Source organism: Mandrillus leucophaeus, unplaced genomic scaffold (genome assembly GCF_000951045.1).
Source record: "Mandrillus leucophaeus isolate KB7577 unplaced genomic scaffold, Mleu.le_1.0 Scaffold655, whole genome shotgun sequence".
NCBI lineage: Eukaryota > Metazoa > Chordata > Mammalia > Primates > Cercopithecidae > Mandrillus > Mandrillus leucophaeus.
Window position 1 is genome coordinate 1,392 of NW_012107086.1, and position 15,832 is coordinate 17,223.

General features: G+C 47.9%; 1 pseudogene across 1 annotated transcript; it reads left to right on the plus strand.

The window, feature by feature from the left end:
* The first annotated feature begins 12,825 nt into the window (after positions 1 to 12,825).
* Positions 12,826 to 14,132, plus strand: LOC105554674 (annotated as a pseudogene). The gene has a single exon (XR_001008361.1). The product of XR_001008361.1 is annotated as a molybdopterin synthase catalytic subunit pseudogene (transcript).
* Positions 14,133 to 15,832: the final 1,700 nt, after the last annotated feature.

Sequence of the window (15,832 nt, forward strand, 5' to 3'; positions counted from 1 at the left end):
TTTGACTTTCCACCATTGAGAAAAGACAGCTTGGACGTCTGTACTTGGTGGGTGAGTGTCATCACTGGGTTGGGTAGGATGGGAGTTCTTTGAAGCTGTACGTGGAGGTCAGAGGTGGAATACATGAAGCGATATGTAGTGTTTGAAGCACTCACTGTGCCCGTAGCCCCCTTGTAAAGAAGAGCCTGCCACAGATCGCTCCTTCTCAAGAAGGTTGATGCTTTTCATTACATTATCCTACAAAGCTGGTCACAGCTGATTAGATTGGGGCACTGGTGCCTTAGCCTGACGCAGGCCTTGAAGCTTGAACCTGAAGAAGGCTAGTGACTTGGATGAGAATGGGTTCTCTGGGGGCAGTTTTTGTGTCCGGAACAACATAGAATCAGGAACTTGGTGGAGAGTATCTGCCCAGGCAGGTCATGTCTCAGATGATTTCGGTTTGGAGCACAGAGTGTGTATCCAGCCCCGGCAGTCGGAGGGAGCAGACGCTGGGGCCGCTGTCAGGGAAACAGCATGAGGCTGGAGTCCAGAAGCAGCAGAACCACTAGACAGGCAGAAAGGCTTGCCCTTGAGAGTAGCCAAGAGCTAGAACCCAACCAACGTTCCAGTTGTGGAAGACCTGGGCCTGGGAGAATAATGCCCCTTATCATATGTGCTCCTTACACAAGGGACCTGGGAAAGAGTCTATTCCCTGCACATTGAGGCCGGCTGCACACAGATGTCGTATGTAAGCCTTGTCTGGCTCTTTAAAGTTGTGTTATTTGGGAGTTACTAGGCAGTGTTAATTTGCTCTGTTGTATCAGAGATGAAGCTGGGCTTCGACGAGTTTCAGTGACTTACTTGAGACCAAGAGCAGCACAGCTAACGGAGGGTCTTCCACTTCTAATTTGAGAAGTTGAAAATACCTATAGGGCATTTCTCCTGGGATTACCACTGCATCCTTCTCCTCCTGCTCCTCTGTGACCTAGAACGTGGTGATCACTGTTACTCTGGGTCTTACACATGGAAAAAGACAACAGAGGCAGTTACTCCGTATCTGCAGGCCACGGGCAGTGAGGCAGTTGGCATGGAGTTGTCCTGTCTTTGTGTGAGTTTCTCTGGGGGGGTCCTAGTAAGAAGGCGAGGGTTTCCCTGGCAGACCTGTGTCTGTTCTGTGCCTAGGGCCGCCAGATGAAATACGGGATGCTCAGTGATTGCACGAGATATTCTTGGACTAAAAATCATGTATTTATCTTAAACTCAAACTTAATTGGGCATCCTATATTTTTTGTCTGCTAAATCTGGCAATTCTGTCAGCGCCACAATGTGTTATAGACGCCGAAGACCACAGGAGACAGGGTCATCAGGGCCAGAGAAGCAGAGGGCAGCAGCCTCCAGAAGCAGCCTTCAGCCGCCGTTGTATTTCCTACGCGTCCCAGGGGCGTGGGTCTGCAAACAGAAGGCACGGCCTCGGCACAGCCGTGACAGCAGTATGTCTGTGAAGGGCAGGGTGCGATCACAATGTGTTGGTATTTGTGGAATTCAAAACTCTGAGTCTGCAGAATTTAAACTGTTTTTAATCTTTCACAAAGGTGGCAATGTAATCATAGCTTAGAATATGATGGAAAAAAAAAATGAGTACTCGACCTGAAGTGAAAAACCTTCCGAATGTGACTGTGTGTGCTGTTTGTCCTACGGTGGCATCACAGTGGCCCAAATTCACGGAATTGTGTGTGTCACTCCTGGTCTGCAGATAGCACCAGCTAAAGACACCGTTATGAAATATGGCCTATCATTGCCATTTTGTTTTGGCTGTTAGGTCATCTTATTTTTATTCTGGTCTTGTTCCAGAGATGAGATTGCTGGCTTCGCCTAGCTGACAGTCAATGATTCACTGTGAAAAAAGATGGCATTTTCGCTTGCCGTGTTCCTAGGCTTAGCTTCCATTGCCTCTGCTTTTCACCAACAGCTGCTGGCCCCTCTGCCCTTGTGCGACCAGCTCCTCTGGATGAGTGCTTCCGTCTTTGTCCAACCCTCTTTCAGGACAGCAGCTCCCACTTGGTGTTAAACATCGTTATTCATAAATAGAAGAGCATTCGGATTAGCTGTGGCCAAGGTCCATCTGGTCTCTTCCCTTCTGCATAGAGTGATGAATTGGCTAAAGGACAAGAAGGGAAGGGCAGGGCAGCTGGCCAGGCGGTCACTGCAGAACCACAGCCTTGTGTGTGTGCGATGCATGGTTCCTTGTGCAGAATGAGCTTGAGTGACCTGGGAAGCACCCTCCCGTACAGCCCCTTGGCCATTGTGGGAGGGAAAAGCAGATTCTAATACAGGACACAGGAAACATCATGTTTGCCTTCATGTCTCCAAAGCACGCTGGATTTATCCAAGGAAAAAGCAAGTAAGAATAGGGAAAAAGAAAATGAGGACTCATTTCAGAAATTTTTTTTTTTTTTTTTGAGACAAGGTCTTTCTCTGTTGCCAAGGTCTGACTGCAGTAGTGTGACCACGGCTCACTGCTCTCTCCACCTCCCACTGCACCCAGCGAGACAATGGCTTTTTTTTTTTTTTTTTTTTTTGAGACGGTCTCACTCTGTCACTCAGGCTGGAGTGCACTGGCGTGATCTTGGCTCACTGCAACCTCCACCTCCTGGGTTCAAGCGATTCTCCTGCCTCAGCCTCCCGAGTAGCTGGGATTACAGGCATGTGCCACCACGCCCAGCTAATATTTGTATTTTTAGTAAAGACGGGGTTTCACCATGTTGGCCAGGCTGGTCTCAAACTCCTGACCTCAAGTGATCTGCCCCCCTGGACTTTCCAAAGTGCTGGGATTCCAGGTGTGTGACGCTGTGCCCGGCCGGGATAATGCATATTGATGAGTATGTACACGTGTGTGCATTTTTTCTTTTAGCTAGTGACTAGTCTGGCAGGCCATAAACACTTAAGGGATCAATAATTTAATAATAAACACAAATGGAAATGTTGCAAGCATAAAAGAACAAAAATCCGCAAATGGAGGCCTGGGAGAGGGCGGGGTCTGGGGGAGATGGGAGCTAGCTGTCAGTAAAAGCCTTCACCAACAGGCCTTGGCTCTGTGGCTGCAGTTTCCCTCCCCAGCAGCCCGAGGCGATCTCCAGGAACCCTCCACAGCAGCCCTTCTGCGACCTCATGCGCTGGTCGGCGTCTCAGCTGCAGGAGTGGAAGGCACAGCCGGCAGCCGCGGGATTTCTGCGATGCCTGTGGGCTGGGGTCCCTCCTGTCCTTCTCTCCTACACGGTCCCCGGTCTGATTTCTAACGGTGTGGTATTTTCTCCCTAAATGATGTTTCAGTAGTATTTTTTATTCTTCTGTGGGATACAGAAGAATTTTTTTTTTTCTTATTCCAATAAGGACAAGTAAACAAGTCAGAAGCCTCAGAAGACCTCAAGAGAGAAACCTCAGCCTTCGATTCCCGGTCCCTTTCTGAGACCTCAGCTCTTGATTTGCTAAAGTTCAGGGAAGATTGTTTTATGACTACACCAAGCTGACCCGAAGACCCCTGGGAAGCCCGGGGCCTGCCAGAGGGAAGGGCTGGGCCCTGGGGCTGCAAAGGGCGCAGAGCCTGTTTCCAACAATTACGTCTAGTCTACGTTTTCCAAGAGATTACACCGGTTGGAAGCCAGGCATTGCAGAAGAGAGCTTTGGTCTTGCTTGGCAACATTTCTGAAATCTACAGATAGTGATGAGGAAGTGAGGCACATTTTTCATCTGTTTCAACAAATTGCCAATGGAATGGCTGACGTGCCATTTTAGCGTATGTCACCTCTCCTGTGTTCCCTGAGCTGCCTGGGGCGGGCTGCCACTAATCACTGAGGGTCAGCTGGGCCCTGTCCCTGAATACGGCACAGGGCTGGTGTCACAGAACCGGCCTTCCTTACGCTAATGAACCCCAGGAGCCTCCCCGTGTCTCTTGCCTGGGGGAATCTAATGGCATATTGCAGGCAAAGGCTCAGCAGGGACCCTGTAGACAGAGGATAGATTGGCACCCAGGCGTCTTACAGGGTGGACCCCATGCTGGGGGGTGGGGGCAGCCAGAGAAAAGAGGCTTGGAAGAAGCAAAGGGAACCCTCAAGGGGGTGCAGAGATGAACCTGGCTTGCACCTGGAGAACTCCCAGCCAGTCTGAGCTCGACTCCCCTCTCCTGTCCACCAATCAGATTGCACTACCATCTCCTTCTAATTCCCTACCAGTCAGAACCAGGTTTCCTTACCCTGTCCACCAATCAGGGCTGTGGACAAAGAAGAATCTTATCAACCCCCCATGGATTCGCACACATCTGGTAGCTTGGTGGCTGGTAAGTCTCTGCATGGCAAGCTGGGTATCCAAGCCTTTATTGTTCTGCTTCTATTGTTGCAGGCAGAAGGGGAGATGGGAGAGCTAAAAGCCCAGGCTCCTCTCTTCCCTGAAAACCCTGAAAAAAGCTTCTGCATATGTGAAAAAGAAAGGGTTTAGTGGACAGTCATCACAAGCCAATGGTGATATGTGGTCGACATGGCAATGACATGGCTTAGGCTGCGCTGATACCCATTTATCAAACCCATACATTGCCAACGGAATGGCTGACATGCCATTTTAATGTATGTCATCTCTGTATTCGGTGAGCACAGTGATGTCCTTCAAGGAAGGCCGTGTTGCCTCGGCTGCTGGGGTGCCAGGGGCGCTGCTCTGACTGTAGTGAGATTAGCTGGTGACCTAGCACCAGTTGGACCAGTTGGGCTGTCATGATTGCCAGAGATAATCGCTCAAGATAGCTCTGTGTATTTGTTCCATAAATAAGCTCCATGGCAAATTCTCATTTTCTTCCCCAAATAAGCAATTCCGAAGGCTGGGCCTTCACTGAGAGCTTGCATCTCTGCATAAACTGCCTCTGGCTTTGGGAACTGCTTTAGCTTCCAGGAGCTGCTCTTCAAGACCACATTCCACCCCAGAGCAGCCCTGTCAACATCCAGGGACAGATGAAAGCCGGGGTATGACGACCTGGCCATCTCGGACCTGGCCACCTCGGCCCAAATCAGGAAACTCGGAAGACCATTCTAGCTCCAAAGACTCCTGTGGATTGCCTGGGGCTGTCCTTGGGCCTGTAGCACAGCCCAACTCCTCCCACTGCCCGCACCCCCTCCTGCCTCCTCTCTCACACAGGTGTGGGTCTGAGGGCACTCCTGTACACTAAACTCCATTGGAGTCTGCTTCCCAGTTAAACCAGCCTGCAGGGAAACCATGCCAGCTCTCTGTGGTACCTGTATCTCCCTTGCAGAGCTGCCTTCAGAATCTGGGCAAAGATTTGGGTCAATTTAGAAAGTTTACTTTATTTATTTATGTATTTTTTGAGATGGAATCTCACTCTGTCGCCCAGGCTGGAGTACCGTGACGCGATCTTGGCTTTCTGTAGCCTGCGCCTCCTGAGTTCAGGTGATTCTCGTGCCTCAGCCTCCCCAGTAGCTGGGACTACAGGCATGTGCCACCACACCCAGCTAATTTTTTTTCTTTTTGTATTTTTAGTAGGGATGGGGTTTCACCATGTTGGCCAGGCTGGTCTCTAACTCCTGACCTCAAGTGACCCGCCCGCTTTGGTCTCCCAAAGAGTTGGGATTACAGGCGTGAGCCACGGTGCCCGGCCTAGTTTATAAAGTTTCTGTTTGTGAAAGCTGGCTGAAATGTGATAGACATGCTCCGAAGGTGAGGTCATCTTCTAAGGAAGATGTTCAAAGGAAAACTGACCATTGGAAAGATAAGGGATGGGTGAAGGGGTGAAATCAGGAATCGTATGGGCAGATGGACCGCATGCCCTGTCAGGCCTCTGAGCCCAAGCTAAGCCGTCACATCCCCTGGAGGCCTCACTATCCATCCAGATGGCCTGAAGCAACTGAAGATCCACCAAAGAAGTGTAAATAGCCAATTCCTGCCTTAACTGATGACGTCCCACCATTGTGATTTGTTCCTGCCCCACACTAACTGATCCATTGACCTTGTGACATTCCTTTTCCTGGACAACGAATCTCAGGAGCTCCCCACCGAGCACCTATGACCCCCGCCCCTGCCCGCAAGAGGAAACCCCCTTTAACTGTAATTTTCCACTACCTTCCTGAATCCTATAAAACTGCCTCACCCCCATCTCCCTTTGCTGACTCCTTTTACAGATTCAGTCCGCCTGTACCCAGGTGATTAAAAAGCTTTATTGCTCACATAAAACCTGTTTGGTGGTCTCTTCTCAAGGAAGCGCGTGACACCCTCCAGGGTCCAATCCTACATCAAGATCTTAATATCCCAAGATTAACTGTACCCCAGATATCTACTACCCTTCAGCATACATCCAGCCGAATGTTCTAAAATATCACATTTATAATTTAACTACATAAGACAGGGTTGGCCAAGGTTTTTTTATTTTTGTTTTTTTTTTTTTGTTTTTTTTTTGAGACAGGGCCTCACTCTGTCACCCAGGCTGGAGTTCGGTGCTGCCATCATGGCTCACTGCAGCCTCAACCTCCTGGGTTCCAGCAATCCTCCCGCCTCAGCCTCATGAGTAGCTGTTATTACACACATGCAACACCATGCCTAATTTTTATATTTTTTGTAGAGACAGAGTTTCACCATGTTGCCCAGGCTAGTCTCAAATGCCTGGGCTCAAGTGATCCAGCCACCTCAGCCTCCCAAAATAAATAAATTTAAAAAAAAGAAAAAGAAAAGGAACAATCATACAGTTATAGAATTGTAACTGCTAAAGAGGCAAGCTAGTCGCCTGTTAAAATAACACTGCCTTCCTAAATCTAACAGCTATGAATATATAAATTCTATTGTATTCACTCTACTTAATCTAGGTAACCTTAACATTGGCCAGAAGTAGACAGAGCACACACATGTGTATGTTCACACATAATGTATGTTCACATACCCAAGAGACAAAGAGAGTCACTAGAATTAATAGGATAACTGTATTTTCTGGGGATAGTGTCAGGCCTCTGAGCCCAAGCCAAGCCATGGCATCCCCTGTGACTTGCACGTATAGGCCCAGATGGCCTGAAGTAACTGAAGAATCACAAAAGAAGTGCAAATGCCCTGCCTTGCCTTAACCGATGACATTCCACCACAAAAAAAGTGAAAATGGCCGGTCCTTGCCTTAAGCGATGATATTATCTTGTGAAATTCCTTTTCCTGGCTCATCCTGGCTCAAAAAGCTCCCCCACTGAGCACCTTGTGACACCCCACTCCTGCCCGCCAGAGAACAACCCCCCCTTTGATGGTAATTTTCCTTTACCTACCCAAATCCTATAAAAGGGCCCCACCCTTATCTCCCTGCGCTGACTCTCTTTTCAGACTCAGCCGCCTGCGCCCAGGTGATTAAAAAGCTTTATCGCTCACACAAAGCCTGTTTCGTGGTCTCTTCACACGGACACGCATGACAGATAGTATCTAAGTATCCCCAGAAAATACATTTTTTTTTAAGACTACTGTGATGGCTTTGCCTCTTTTATTTACTTGATGTTCATTTATTCATCCATTCAAACAATATTCACTGGTTTCCAATTACATGAGAAGTGTTAAGCGTTGCACTCCTTGGTCTGGGAAGAATGTGTCCTTGTCCAAGTCACAGCCCCACCTCCTAAAGAGGAAGCATTCTGGGAAGACATGTAAGCTGTTCTGCAGCAATGCTGATGCCGCAAAGCACAGGCTCCATCATCCCAAGGACTAAGCTCATGCCCAGCTCCATCTCGGGCCAGCTGTGTGACCTTGGACAAGTCACTCAACCTCTCTAAGCTCCATTTCCTCATGTATTGTCAGGCCTCTGAGCCCAAGCTAAGCCATCGTATCCCCTGTGACCTGCACAGCAGGTATCCATCCAGATGGCCCGAAGCAACTGAAGATCCACAAAAGAAGCGAAAATAGCCTTAACTGATGACATTCCACCCTTGTGATTTGTTCCCGCCCCACCCGAACTAATACGACATATTCTCCCCCGCCCTTGAGAAAGCACTTTGTATGCCTGTCCCAAACCTGTAAGAACTAATGATAACCCCACCGTCCTTTGCTGACTCCTTTTTCGGACTCAGCCCGCCTGCACCCAGGTGACACAAACAGCCTTGTTGCTCACACAAAGCCTGTTTGGTGGTACGAAATACGGAAGATAGTCATGACATTTACCTTATTTGGCTGGATCACCATGTATTGGCTTGTGGAAGCTTTTGCCCCTATCTTCATAACTGTTACCGGCACTCTCCAAAGCCGCCTGGAATAAATATGCCATCTAAGTAAAAGCACCGTGTTTTCCTGGCACTTGCATTGCCCCCATCCAATTCGACTGCAGCCCTTGAGCCCCCTGTGTACAGAACCCTGACTGCTGAGTCCTCAGAGCCAGGCTGAGGCTCTGCACATGTGCACTCCAGAGGCCTCACCGTCCCCGATGGACAGTTCCCTGCAGGAAATGAACCCTCGCGGTCAGAAGCACCGTTGCCCCTCAGAGTCCCTGACACTTCCCGCCAGTGGGATCGCGGCTCGGTGTTTGCAGCCTGACCTCTCACTCATGGGAGTAGAAGACCCCTTAGAAGCAGAGTGAGCGGTCGGGCGCGGGGCTCACGCCCGTAATTCCAGCACTTTGGGAAGCTGAGGGGGACGAATCCTGAGGTCAGGAGTTCGAGACCAGCCTGGCCAATATGGTGAGACCCCATCTTTAGTAAAAATACGAAAATTAGCCGGGCGTGGTGGCGGGCGCCTGTAGTCCCAGCTGCTGGGGAAGCTGAGCCAGAGGAATCGCTTGAACCCGGGAGGCGGAGGCTACAGTGAGCCCAGATCACGCCACTGCCCTCCATCCTGGGAGACAGAGCAGGATCCATCTCAAAAAAAGAAAAAAAAGTAGAGTGTGCCCATTGAGGGCTGTGTGGTGAGGGAACAGCTTTGGCCTACTACAAAAAGGTAGGACAGAGACTGCAGAATCAAACTTTTAACTGAAAACTTCAGATTTAAGCAACTTTGGAAGACTACATAAGCAAAGCATCTCCTTCCTTTACCACAGAAATGTTTTACTTGTCCCCGAGGCCTCACGTAGTCTTTTTTTTTTTACATTTGAGATATAATTCATATACCATAAAATTCAAACACCTAGTGTACAATTCTGTGGTTTTTAGTATATTCATGTAACCTGTGTATAAAGTTTCTTCCCCATAGTTATAATCATAGTATGTAAACTTTCTTTTTTTTTTTTTTTGGTGCTATTTTCTCCACTTTGCCTAATTTCATCCTCATCTTCCTTTTTTCTTTTTTTAAGAGAGCATCTCACTCTGTGGCCCGGGCTGAAGAGCAGTGATGATTTCACGGCTTACTGCAGCCTCGACCTCCTGGGCTGAGGCCATCCCCCCACCTCAGCCTCTTGAGTAGCTGGGACTATAGGCGCCTGTCACTATGCCTGGCTCATTGTTGTAGTTTTTGTAAAGACAGGGTTTCTCCCTGTTTCCCAGACTGGTCTCAAACTCCTGGGCTCAAGTCATTCACCCGCCTCGGCCTCCCAAAGCGCTGGGATTCTGGGATTACAAATGTGAGCCACTGAGCCTGGCTGTAACCTTTCTTTATTCATTAGACATTTGGGTTTTCTACCTTTCTTTCTATAATAAATTAATACTACTATTGTTATGCCCAGACCGTTTGTTCCCCAAAGAAGACCACCAGAGTCCAGAGTCAAAGCCAAGCGGCAAGGATCTTTTACTGCAAGTTCGAACTTGGTCCCTCCATTCCACAGCATACAAGAGGGCCTCGAACAATGCGAGTGCTTGCTTTTTATAGCCCGATGTAAACAGGATATGTAAAGTTACAGGGGAACAAGGGAATTCTTTTGGTTACAACATTACAATTGGTTAACATTATACATTTAGCATTTTTTATTGGTTCCTGCTGTGCCCTTATCGGAGCTTTCCCAGGTGTTGTTTTTCTAAAGTTGAGAGACATATGGAGGAATGTGTTTGTGCTGGGCTCAGGGAGTTGGGAGATATATGGAGGAATGTGTTTGTGCTGGGCTCAGGGAGTTGGGAGATATATGGAGGAATGTGCCTGGTTTCTTTCACTATAAATATTATTGTACAGATAGACCTTTATTTTGAACTAGTATTATCATTTTAGACACAAAGTCTTGTTCTGTTGCCCAGGTTGGAGGGCAGTGGTGTGATCATAGCTCACCGCAGCCTCAAACCACACTGAAGTGAGTCTCCCACGTCAGCCTACCAAGTAGCTGGGACCGTAGCTGCACGCCCCCACAGCTGGCTAATTTTTAAAAATTATTGTAGAGACAGGATCTCCCTATGTTACTCAGGCTGATCTCAAACTCCTGGGCTCAAGTGATCCTTCCACCTCTGCCTCCCAAAGTGCTGGGATTACAGGCATGAGTCACTGCACCTGGCCTTGAACTTTTAACTTAGAAATACATTCAGAGGGCCGGGTGTGGCGGCTCACGCCTGTAATCCCAGCACTTTGGGAGGCGGAGGCAGGCGGATCATGAGGTCAGGAGATCGAGACCATCCTGGCTAACGCGGTAAAACCCCATCTCTACTAAAAATACAAAAAAATTAGCGGGGCATGGTGGCGGGCACCTGTAGTCCCAGCTACTCGGGAGGCTGAGACAGGAGAATGGTGTGAACCCTGGGAGTCGGCACTTGCAGTGAGCCGAGATTGCACCACTGCACTCCGGCCTGGGCGACAGAGTGAGACTCTGTCTCAAAAAAAAAAAAAAAAAAAAAATACATTCAGAGGTTTTTGATTACTGAGTAAGAGTAATATTATTTTAAGGCTCCTGCTTTATTATTTTCCTTCAAAAAGACTGAACCCCTGTAATAAACTGGTGACACCAGTGATGTTTACATATGTCTGTATCCAGTACTTGACCAGCACTGCGTTCATTGTCATCTTTATTTATGCCAGTAGGTATAAAATGATACATTGATATAATTTTAAATTTAATTTCTTTACTAACTGGAGAGGAAGCAAGCCTTCCCACCCTGTGATTTGAAGTATCCACAAGGAGGCTTCATGTGGTAGACTCGCTCTCATCATATCAGGCTGCTAAACAATGATCTATAGTGCCTAATTTCTGTTAGATTCAAATCTAAATTGAACACATAGTTGATGCTAAATATCTACTTCATTGCTTTATGGCTTCTAAAATCTGGATATTTCCCCGACAGAGAGTAATTATCTTCGGTATTATGCATTATATATATAAAATTGTTTTGCAACAGGGTCTTGCTCTGTTGCCCAGGTGCTGGCATGCAATGGTGCTACCACAGCTCACTGAACCCCCCAACCCCTAGGCCGAAGCTATTCTCTTGCCTCAGCCTCTTAAGTAGCTGAGACTACAGGCATGTACCACCAGGACTGGCAATTTTCTTAATTTTTATCTTTTGTAGAGACATCTCACTATATTGTCCAGGCTGGTCTCTAACTCTGGGTGCAAGTGATTCTCCTGCCTTGGCCTCCCAAACTGCTGGGATTACAGGCATGAGCCGCCACGCCCAGCCCAGTTTATGCATTTTGGACTCTCAGCTCCAAATTCCCCCTTTTGGACTACTCTGTGAAATGAATCTGGACCTTTAACTATTTTTTCCTGGGCTAGCTAGCACTGAAATCTTGCCAGTAGAGGGTGTTAGACACTGGAGAAGGGAAAGAGGTTGACTTGCCTCTGGGTTCCAGGGTGCTCACTGGGTGGTTCCTCCAGTGCCCAGCTCCTACAGTGACTGCAGCCAGCAGCACCCAGGAGACTGAACCTCCCCGCCCAGCCCGGCGCCCGCCAGCCCTGGCACCGTTTTATAGCAGCATACCTCTAGCAGTCAAGACACCTGGCACCTCAGAGGGCAGACTTCCAGAAGGATTTGCCACAGGGCACCACAACAACTTCTCTGCCATTCAGAGTCACAGCTGCACAGGTCTGGATCTCCGCCTGGGGCGCGGGTGGAGGCTCTCTCAGTCCTGGGGCTGGTTCACTAGAGTCTCCTTTCTTCGTTACTAGCCAACCCCTCATTGCTGTAATCCCTCGCTATGTAAATAATTCTTTATATTGAATTTTCTCTGTTCAAATTACTATGTGATTTCTCTCTCCGGATTGGACTCAGACTGATACAAGTGTGGACCCCCTAGAAGGAACAACAAATGTAGCTGCCATCTGTATACACACGTGAGACGGAATTCGTGTTTTACAGCCTTTCCAACACCTGGCTATCTCAGAGGGCGGAGGACTTGAGTGAGCAGGGCACGGCCCTTCCCCAGTCCCCTCGCATGACTGCTGTGGGCTGCTGGCTCCCACCTCAGGACTCCAGTCCCACCTCACACGTGGCAGCTGGCCCAGGCACGGGCACCTGTTCCCAGCTGAGGCAATCAGAACCCACCTGGGATTTTTTTCATCCTCGAAGCCAATTTCTCTCCTTTAAACTAAAGCGGAAAGAGCGTGAGGATGTGACTTCAGAGCTGCCTGCTCCATCCCTTGCCAAGGGGGAGCCCCAGAGTCTGATGGGGCTGGGCACCGTGGCTCATGCCTGTACTCCTAGCACTTTGGGAGGCTGAGGCAGGCAGATTGTTTGAGCCCAGGTGTTTGGGACCACCCTGGGCAACATGGTGGAGTCCTAGCTCTACAAAATACGTGAAAAATTAGCCAAGCATGGTAGTGCGTGCCTGTAGTCCCAGTAGTCCCAGCTACTCAGGAGGGTGAGGTGGACCAATGGCTTGAGCCCAAGAGGCGGAGGTTGCAGTGAGCATGGCACAGCACTCCAGCCTGGGCGACAGAGCAAGAGTGTGATGGACTCAAAGATGAGAGATGGCGAAACAGAGAGAGATGGATTCGGTCCAGCTGTCCCCAGCGGGATGGTGCCACTGTGCCAGGTTGAAGTATTGTATTTTGCAAAAAGTGCTGAAATAACAGGAGTTCGTTCAGAGACCATTTCTGTGCTGCAAGAAATAAAAGCACTGCAGCCGTGGAAGGAGATAGAAACTTGACATCCTGGATTGGCTGATGGAGAAATCAGATACTATTTGCTGTTCATCAAGAATATGACAAGCTTGGAGATCAGCTCCTCCGCTTCAACCAGGAGACGAAATTGCTGTTATTCCCCATTAGTGGAGGATAGTGCTTTTGAGTCATCTAGGAAAGACATGGATGAAGTTGAAGAGAAATCTAAAGAGGTTATAAACGTTACTACCGAGAAACTTCCAGTAGATGAAGTCCCACAGTTGGTGATTTCTCCGCTCTTTGGTGCAGTACCCCTATTTGTAGGGACTACAAGAAATAACTTTGAAGGGAAAAAAGTCATTAGCTTAGAATATGAAGCATATCTACCCATGGTGGAAAATGAAGTCAAAAAGATTTGTAGTGACATCAGGCAGAAATGGCCAGTCAAACACATAGCAGTGTTCCATGGACTTGGCCTGGTTCCAGGGTCAGAAGCAAGCATAATCAGTGCTGTGTCCTCAGCCCACAGAGCTGCATCTCTTGAAGCTGTGAGCTATGCCATTGATACTTTAAAAGCCAAGGTGCCCATATGGAAAAAGGAAATATACGAAGAGTCATCATCTTGGAAAGGAAACATAGAGTGCTTTGGGGCATCCAACAATGAACCACTTAGTTTTTAGAGCCTGCAATCTTAACTTTGTTCAACCATTATCATTGATCACATTTTGATTTTTTTCTCTCCACATGAGGATAGTTTACTGAAGCGCAATCTCTTACGTTATACTAATGGGACAAAAGGGAGAAAAAGGAAGCAAGATAAATGGGTATGTAGGATGAAGGGTTATTTAAAATGGAACTAAAGATAGAAGGAGGACTGCAGGAAAGAGATGGAATAATTTAAACGTGAGGAAAGATGTCCGTGGTAGACATGTCCTTCCATGACTAATTTCTAATTATAACTCAAACTCACATTGAAGTATGGGCCCTCAGTGACTTTAACTGACTCAGAAAGATACTCCGCCAGCAACCCCACCTCACCACCCCCGTCCCAGTTCAGGGATAGCATTGTTATCAAGGATGCATGACAGCAATGTTGGCGGAACTGGAAAGTATTAAAAAATCATTGTCAGACCGTCTTGATATTATATATTTTCAGAAATATATTAAAAATAGTAAACTAAAACCCATGATTTCAAAAGTTAAAAAAAAAAAAAACAGAGAGAAACTCCTAATGTCATCTCCCACCCTTTTATTGAGACAGGGTCTGCCTTTGTCACCCAGGCTGGAGTGCAGTGGCACAATCACAGCTCACTGCAGCCTCGACCTCCTGGGCCAAGTGATCCTCCTGCCTCAGCCTCCCAAGTAGCTGGGACTACAGGCAAATGCCACCATGCCCAGCTAATTTTAAAAATTTTTTAGAGATGGGTCTCACTCTGTCACTCAGACTGGAGTGTCGTGGTGTGATCATAGTTTACTGCAACCTCAACTTCCTGGACTCAAGTGATCCTCCCACCTCAGCCTCCTGAGTAGCTGGGACTATAGGTGTGAGCCACGGCACCTGGCTTATTTTTTAATTTTTGGTGGAGAAGGAGTCTCCCTTTGTTACCCAGGCTGGTGTCCAACTCCTGAGCTCAAGTGATCCTCCTGCCTCAGCCTCCCAAAGTGCTGGGATTACAGGGATGAGCCACCACGCCCAGCCCAAGGCCATCTTTGGGTTTCCAAATATTTTAAGGCCAGTTTCGGTTGTTCCACCTACATTGTGGGAAAAAATAAATAAATAAAATGAAAAAATAAATTTTAAAATTAGAATTAAATAAAAAATTTAAAAAGTAAAAAAAAGGTATTCAATATCACTTTGATAATTTACTCTATAATGAATCTTTTTTTTTCTCACCTAACCTAGGTCGATTTAGGTCTCCGTCTCTGGTAACTGAAAAGAGACCCAACGAAACGTCTTACAGAGCACCAGGGCCAAATCTTGATGCGGCGTTAGATTCTGTGTAGCCAGAAAACGGAAACAGAAACATATCCAAGCCGGGCGGAGGAAGAACTTTGGGGCCTGTTTATCCAGGTTCAAGACAGTTTCTATTTAAAAAAAAAAAAAAAACAGAAAAGAAAAAGAAAAAGAAAAAAAAGTTCGTAACAGAATAAGTTCAGATTCTCCTGTGACTGTCAGAGCTAAGATCTGACGCCTCTGCTGGTTTCCATGACAACCACCAGCAGCTAGAATCGTGCCGAACCCAGAACCAGAGGATTCGGTGACTTTACCTTGATTCTGTGGCCGGATTATTGCCGATTTTAAAAGGAAATGCATAGCGAGCCCCTGTCTCTGTTGTGTCTTCAGCTGTCCTTTGAAACGTGGATGTCTTGACAAGAGGCCAGGGCAGGGCTCCTCTCTCGTCTCCCCGCGCTGGTGGCCTTCCCAGATGAATTTCTTCTGGTGCCGGTGAGATGACTTGGTGACCTAGTTCCAGCTGCACAAGTTATGCTGTCGTGATTGCTGGAGGTGATTGCTCAAAATAGCTCTTTGATTTGTTTCAAAAACAGGCTCTGTGGCAGGTTCACGTCATTTTGTCCCCAAAGAAGGGATTCCAGAGACCAGGACTTCACGGAAAGCTTGCTCCTCTACCTCTGGCTGCGGGTTTCAGGGCTGGGACGGGGGACCAGAGAATCTGTCTCTCTGTCTCTCGGGAATGCCAAGTCGAGATCCAAGACTGGCTAGGGACCCTTGCATTCCCCTTGCCAAGCTGTAGCCCCCCCCTGGAAACAGATCTTCCAGGAGTGTCGCACTGAGTGATGACACCTTTGCCTGAGGCTCTGCAGTGCTTGGACACGGAACTGCACTGCAGCCTTCCAGATGCTCAGCTGGAAAACCCCCGAGAACCTGAGGCTTTTCTACAG